Source organism: Pinus tabuliformis, chromosome 9, assembly GCF_031772625.1.
Source record: "Pinus tabuliformis cultivar Carrire ecotype Pingquan chromosome 9, CPIR1, whole genome shotgun sequence".
Classification (NCBI taxonomy): domain Eukaryota; kingdom Viridiplantae; phylum Streptophyta; class Pinopsida; order Pinales; family Pinaceae; genus Pinus; species Pinus tabuliformis.
This window is the reverse complement of record NC_142307.1, coordinates 1,563,733,956-1,563,742,099: the sequence shown is the minus strand read 5'-3', so window position 1 is coordinate 1,563,742,099 and position 8,144 is coordinate 1,563,733,956. Positions and strand designations below refer to the sequence as shown.

Genomic DNA, 8,144 nt, shown 5'->3' with positions numbered 1-8,144 from the left:
TCTATGTTAGGGACCTTAGATTCTTCGTGCTCCCAAGTTTCAACAAGCAAAATAATATCAACATCATTTGAAATCCAACTTAGCTTGGGGCCTTTGTTCCATGGGAAGCCCCGACAGTTCCAAGAAAGGATCCGGAGCATGTTTAATTGCTATTGATTACTATCTTTTTGGTTTTTGTCTCGAATAAAGGCTTTTCTATTTCTGATTATTGCCCATTTTCCTTCCTTTCTAGCTTCTTTTACCTTTTGAACCTCCTTTCTTAATTCTGCTTGATCTTCTGGAATGAGATCTTCATTTATGAATATTCCCGTTCCTTTTAGACTTGAGGTTTTACTAAGTATGTTGTGCTTATGATCAGTAGAGCTCACCTTTATGCGGATTAATCTTCCTTTATTCTCGGTTAATTTCCCCAACCTTGTTGCTTCTGTGAGACACACTGTTTCAATTTGTAATCTATTATTATATATGATTATATGTTTTATGTAGTTATTAAAATTGTAATACTAAATGTAATTATTAAATTTCAACAACTAATAAAAAAACAAAGAAAATTAGAAAATGATTTTTAATTTTCAGGAATTTGTTTATTTTTAATAGAAATCATTTAAAAAAACCATTATGAAAAGATGAAAATAAAACAAGAATTTACATCTATCACGATAAAAAGGAATATTTTCTCCCAATTTTTTCTGGAAAGCTTGGATTTACATGAATAGCATTCCAATTTTACATATAGCATGCTAGAAAGCGACTATTGTCCCAAAATTTTAGCTAGAAAGCTCGGATTCACATGAATAGCATCCTAATATTAGGCGCAAATCATTCCAGTCTCCACATACCTAATTCAGCTTTACATTACACACAAATCAAGACAATCCCACACAGATGCAGTCCCCGCATTAAAAAGTTCAGATGGCCCAAGATTTATAAAAGCATATTAAAGTGCTGAAATATGATTATAACGATGAGAACGACATGAAGTTCTTAATCACCATGGTATCTGAAGGTACGTATTTGTGTCATGCAGTAGAAGCGCCAAACAGCTTAAGCAAACCGTAGGTTAGCAGCATGGCCATCCATCCTCCTATCAACACTCTCATACATCCCTTCACCATGGGAGATCGGCCACAGTAAGCTCCCACTGCGCCAAACAACGCAAGTGCCACGCTGGACGATACTCCCATCGTAACAACTCTGATAACGTAATCGGTAATAAATGCTGCAGAGAGTAAAGGTACAGCTCCTCCCACACAAAATGCAACGGCCGATGTACATGCGGCCCGGAAGGGGTTGGGAAGCTGCTCATCCTCACCATCATTTTTACAAATTAAAAGTTGAGGAGGAAGTGGTGTAGATGCAGCCAGGCTTGCTGTTGTATATGTAGTGGGAGAGGAAGAGAGGGAATTGCTACAGATCTGTACTTCAAGCAGCTCAGTTGACTTCTCAGGAGCATTCAGCTTTTTCGCCCTTACTTCTGCGTCACGTTGGGTGTACACCGAAACGAATTCCCCAATCGCCATGCTGCAGGCCCCGGCCACCAGTGCTGCTAGCCCTGATACGACCATGACCTTCGCATCTGATTTCACTGCTCCAATTCCCATCATTAACGACGCAATCGATACCAATCCATCGTTCGCTCCCAGCACAGCAGCCCGAAGACACTGGCCTCTCTGTTCGTAATTATCTCTACTCTCATCTTCTTTGACTTTCTCTTTTCGAATTTCTGGTATCGCAATGCTTAAATCATGTTGTTCAGAGCACGGGGATGCCTCTGTAATCGCGGATTCTTTTGTTATACAGTTCGTTCCCATTGCAGCCATTCGGCTGCGAAGATGATCACAGAAAGCGAAGCTGGAATTGAGAAGAAATGAGATCAAGACGCGAGGCAGAGGATTCCAGAGGCGCGTGTTCTCCACGCTGAGGGAGGTCTCTTTATGTACTTTTCATTTCTCAATAGTGACAGCCATTAACATACGCTACTTGCCGCCTTTTCCATGGCTGCCTTTCGCCCAAGAATATACGATACGTTGAGATGCGACTAATATATTTCTTAATGTTTTGGTAATGGCGTGTGATCGGCGTGAGCGTGGGCCATTTTGGCTGTATTTTCGAAGTGCGACGAGGCTTGGACAAGCAATCAGCCGAATAGTTAAATCATCATGCTGCACAGCTTTGCTATGTTCTTTTTAGCTGTAAGTGAATGATTAACAAGTAAAGAGGACTTTTTACCTGTCGCTAATTCTCAAAGCATCTTCTCTTAAACCAAATTTGGTTGAATTTTTTGCTGCGAATTTCATTCGCACATTCCTTTCGGATGCAAGTGTCATTCCCACATTCCTTTATGATGGAAGTTCGTTCGTTTCATATTTGGGACAGTTTTTAGGGATTTTAAATTTCTCGTTATTAATCCCTGCCGGGGACTATAAGCGATCGATAGATCGCTGACTTTGGGTTGACCGCGGCGATATTTGGAAATATTTAGCATTTTTCCTAAGTCGAACTAAGGTTTACGGGCGGAGAGGGTTGGGGGTCTTATTACGCGCTTCGCATGGTTCGAGGCGAATGGCACGTGGCGTGCGTGAGGGGCACGTGGTTGCATGCGGTCTGGTGGTGTGATCGACGGCCAGGTGTCCGTCCTCGAGATGCTGGAACGTTCAGGGTGTGTTTTACTGTCTTCGCGGCATTTGGGTTGGCATTGTTACTTGCTTGTGTAGCTCTGCGGTCTGTGCGATGTTTGGTCTGCGGTAGAGTTCCTGCCTGCCCGGGTATTGTTGCTTGCAGTCTGTGCGATTTTTCGTCTGTGGTGGAGGCTTTGGTGAGTTCGGCTACTGTGTGGCCTGCATGCAAGAGTCGATGGCATTCTGGTTGAATACTGAGGGTTTGTCTTCTGGTTAGATACTGAGGGTTTCTCTTACGTGCATGCAAGAGTCCATGGTTAGTTGAACATTATAAGTTAATGGCATTCTGGTTGAATACTGAGGGTTTGTCTTAGCTGTGGTCGGCATGCGCTATGGTGGTCTGATCGGCGGCCAGCTGTTCCTGCTCGACATGCTGGAAAGTTCGGCTTGGGTTTTACTGTCTTCGCGGCCTTTGGGTTGGTATTGTTACTTGCTTGTTTAGCTCTGCAGTCTGTGCGATTTTTCGTCTGCGGTGAAGTTCCTGCCTGCTCGGGTATTGTTAGTTGCTTGTTTAGCTTTGCAGTCTGTGTGATTTTTCGTCTGCGGTGGGGTTCCTGTCTGCTCGGTGTGACTTTGGTAAGTTCGGCTACTGTATGGCATTCTGGTTAAATACTCAGGGTTTCTGTTACCTGCATGCAAGAGTCCATTGCTATTTGGGTTTTACCCTGTTCGCGGCCTTTGGGTTATTATGATTACTTGGTTGTTTAGCTGCGCAGTCTGTGCGATTTTTCCTTTCTATTTATTCTATTGTCTGCGGTGAAAACACAATGCGGTTCCTGCCTGTTGTGTTAGTTGCATGCAAGAGTCCATGGTTATTTGAGCATTATAAGTTAATGGAATTCTGGTTCAATACTGAGGGTTTGTCTTAGCTGTATGGGTTTTATGCAAATTTGGGTAAATGTTTGCGTGAAGCTATGATTCTTAGTTGTATTGTTTAGAGGTTAAGTTCGGCTACTGCATTATAAGTTAATGGCATTTGGATTATTATTGTGAATACTGAGGGTTTGTCTTCTGGTTGAATACTGAGGTTTTGTCTTATGTGCATGCAAGTGTCCATGGTTATTTGAGCATTATAAGTTAATGGCATTCTGGTTCAATACTGAGGGTTTGTCCATGGGTTGACAGAGACAATTTTTGCAAATATTTGGCATATTTCCTAAGTCGAACTAAGGTTTACGGGGCGGAAAGGGTTGGGGGTCTTATTACGTGCTTCGCATGGTTCGAGGTGAATGGCACGTGGCGCGCGAGGGGCACGTGGTTGCATGCGGTCTGGTGGTCTGATCGGCGGCCAGGTGTCCGTCCTCGAGATGCTGGAATGTTCGGCTTGTGTTTTACTGTCTTCGCGGCATTCGGGTTGGTATTGTTACTTGCTTGTTTAGCTCTACAGTCTGTGCGATGTTTGGTCTGCGGTAGAGTTCCTGCGGTAAATGTCTGCGTGAAGCTATGATTCTTAGTTGTATTGTTTAGAGGTTAAGTTCGGCTACTGCATTATAAGTTAATGGCATTTGGGTTATTATTGTGAATACTGAGGGTTTGTCTTCTGGTTGAATACTGAGGTTTTGTCTTACGTGCATGCAAGTGTCCATGGTTATTTGAGCATTATAAGTTAATGGCATTCTGGTTGAATACTGAGGGTTTGTCTTAGCTGTGGTCGGCATGCGCTGTGGTGGTCTCGTCGGCGGCCAGCTGTTGCTCCTCGACATGCTGGAAAGTTCGGCTTGGGTTTTAATGTCTTCGCGGCCTTTGGGTTTTACTGTCTTCGCGGCCTTTGGATTGGTATTGTTAGTTGCTTGTTTAGCTTTGCACTCTGTGCGATTCTTCGTCTGCGGTGGAGTTCCTGCCTGCTCGGGTATTGTTCCTTGGTTGTTTAGCTCTGCAGTCTGTGCGATTTTTCATCTGCGGTGGGGTTCCTGCCTGCTGGGTGTGGCTTTCGTAAGTTCGGCTACTGTATGGCATTCTAGTTAAATACTGAGGATTTCTGTTACGTGCATGCAAGAGTTCATGGTTATTTGGCTTTTACCCTGTTCGCGGCCTTTGGGTTGTTATTGTTACTTGGTTCTTTAGCTCTACGGTCTGTGCGATTTTTGTTTTTTATTTGTTGTATTGTCTGCGCTGAAAACACAATGCGGTTCCTGCCTGCTCTGAGGATTGCTGTTACCTGCATGCAAGAGTCCATGGTTATTTGAGCATTATAAGTTAATGGCATTCTGTTTGAATACTGAGGGCTTGTCTTAGCTGCATGGGTTTTATGGAAATTTTGGTAAATGTCTGCGTGAAGCTATGATTCTTAGTTGTATTGTTTACAGGTTAAGTTCGGCTAATGCATTATAAGTTAATGGCATTTGGATTATTATTGTTGCTTGGTTGTTTAGCTCTGCGGTCTCTGCGATTTTTCCTTTGTATCTGTTGTATTGTCTGCGGTGAAAACACAATGCGGTTCCTGGCTGCTCGGTTAACTCTATCGCAAACGTTTGGTTGCGGTTGTGTTGTTCCAGGTGCAGCTTCTATCGCTCGACTGTGTGTTGTCGCTTTGGTAAGTTCAGCTACTGCATTATAACTTAATGGCATTCTGGTTAAATACTGAGGGTTTCTGTTACTTGGATGCAAGAGTCCATGGTTATTTGAGCATTATAAGTTAATGGCATTCTAGTTGAATACTGAGGGTTTGTCTTAGTTGCATGGGTTTGTCTTAGTTGCATGGGTTTTATGGAAATTTGGCTAAATGTCTGCGTGAAGCTGTGATTCTTGGTTGTATTGTTTAGAGGTTAAGTTCGGCTACTGCATTATAAGTTAATGGCATTCTGGTTAAATACTGAGGGTTTCTGTTACCTGCATGCAACAGTCCATGGTTATTTGAGCATTATAAGTTAATGGCATTCTGGTTGAATACTGAGGGTTTTGTGTGCAGACTTCGTTAACGAATTTCGTCATTTGCACATTTTCTCATGGTACTGGCATAGGCTGCGTTGTGCATGGATATGGTCTAGACGAGAAGGAATTCGAACGCTCGGCTTCGTTGCAGGTACGGTGTTATTCTACTAATTGCTTTTTGTCAATTTTTGTATTACTTGCTTTTTGTCAATTTGTTAGTGTTTTAATTTTTGCATTGTGTAGGTTTATGGTCCAGTTACTCTAGGTTTATAGTCCAGTTACTCCGTCATCCCTGCTGGGGACTATATGCGATTGATAGATCGCTGACTTTGGGTTGACCAATGCGGTTGCTGGCTGCCGTGATACTCTGGGTTTCTGTTAGCTGCATAGGTTTTATGGAAAATTCTGTAAATGTGGGTTTCAGCCACGATGTGACTTTGTTATCATTTGAGCCGAGTGGACCTGGGCGAAGCTATGGTTCTTGGTACAGATTGAGTCGCAGTCTTTTGTAGTTTGAACTGTTTTTGCACATGAAGATCTAAATAAATTGGGGATTTTGAACTGTTTGAAATGTTAAAATATTGAAGATTGCAGTCTATTTTGTAACTGCACGGTTTGCTATCTTAGGCGTGTATTCAACGTTTTTCGCTCGTATAATTTATGTATATGTTTACTTTGGTCCATAATGTTTGTTCAAGTTTGTAATTCTGTTATGCATGTATGAATATTCGACTCTGATATTACTCCTAGAACGGAAGGTTGCTTTGTTAACAACTTTGTTAAGTTCATTTAGTTAATGTTAAGTTCATTTGCTTTGTTAACAAGTGCTGAATTGAAGATTTGCTATATTGGTACTAGATGTTGTTCATTTGCTGTTGCTTATATATTGGATGAAATGTTTTGTTTGCGAAGATTATAAGCTTTTCTGTGATACTGAGGGTTTCTCTTAGCTGCATGGGTTTTATGGAAATTCCCGTAAATGTCAGCTTCGAGCACCATGTGACTTCCTTGTCATTTGGGCCGAGATGGCCTAGGTGAAGCTGTGGTTCTTGGTACAGGCTCTGTTGTGCATGAATATGGTCTAGACGAGAAGCAATTTGAATAGTCGGCTTTGTTCCAGGTACGCTGTTATTCGACTAATTGCTTTTTGTCAATTTTTCTATTAATTGCTTTTTGTGAATTTGTTAGGCTTTTAATTTTTGCATTGTGTAGGTTTATGGTTCAGTTACTCTAGATTTATAGTTGAGTTACTTTGTGATTGTTTTAAAAAACATAGATATTTAAGCTGTATTCAGTCATTTATATCTTTTCTGTCACTCAATTATATTGGAATTCAAATATGAAATTGTCATTGTTTATTCTGTGTTTACATTAATATTATCAATTGTTTTTTTTCCGGGGAAAATAGAGTTCATAATTTCTATTAAGAGGTATAATAGAGATTACATGCTGTAGATGCCGAAGGCATATGCTAATAAAGTGGTATTACCACCATTCAGTAGTTCCATAAGATCTGTCCCATATGTGTCACTGTGGATACGATAGGGCTGTATCCATTTACAAAAAGTTTTCAGATATACATGTTGTTCTGAAGTGTGCAAAAAGTAAAAAGAGGTATGTCCTCTGTTCGAAAAAAAACATAATATGGCTGTAAAGAGTCAGTCCAATATATACAGAGCATGGGCTAGAAAAATCAAAATTTCAAAATTTCAGTTGGGGAGGATTCCCCCTTGTAACAGTCCGTCTATGTACGGTCGATGGTAGAAGACATGCATCCCTTCTGGACTGTGTTCCTCGATCATCCAATCGCCTAGAGGCCGAGCCGCCGCTTCTTTCGAGAGCCGGTCAGCAGTTGAATTTCTTTCCCTGTAGATATGTGAAACAGTGATCTGGTCAAAAAATGTTTTGAAAAAAACAATTTCTTCCAAGATATGTCTCAAAGAGTATGTGTGACAATGGGAAATATTGTTTGCCCAATCAATTACAATCTTAGAATCACCAAAAATTTGTATTTGTCTGCAATTTTTAGAAAGAGCGAAATAGAGAAGATGTCTCAATGTGATAAGTTCGGCATGATTGTTGGTCCCCAGACCAAGACCCAGTTTCAGATGAAAATAATGAGATTCTGTAATGTGGAAAAGGATGCCCCCACCGCACCCTTGTGCAGATGCGGCACCATCAAAGTATGCCCACGGCATATTTCTGTTGATAATTTCGGAGGTGATCTGCCTGGGGGTATTAGCTTTGATGTCAAAAGGGATTTCAGTGAAGGCCGAAACAATGGATGGCGGAAGGTGCTGCCAGTTCTCCCTGCCTGCCGCAAAGATAATATCATTACGCTTATACCAGATATACATGGCCACAATCAGAGGCAAATTCCTTACTTTCTCCGAGGATACAGCTGACCACCAGAGATCCCAGGCCGAAGAGATGTCATCTGCGAGCCAGTCAGTTGTGATGTTTAGAATGTGTCTGACCTGCTGCCAGATTTCCCTGGTGATTTCGCAAGAGATGAATAAATGGTAGGTAGATTCCTCCGCCTTGTTGCAGAGGACACACCAGGTAGGGCCAGCGAATGAACGTCTTTTCAGAGTT

General features: G+C 41.7%; 1 pseudogene; it reads right to left on the bottom strand.

The window, feature by feature from the left end:
• Window positions 1–750: 750 nt before the first annotated feature.
• Window positions 751–2,114, bottom strand: LOC149154605 (vacuolar iron transporter homolog 2 pseudogene; annotated as a pseudogene).
• Between the last annotated feature and the right edge of the window lie 6,030 nt (window positions 2,115–8,144).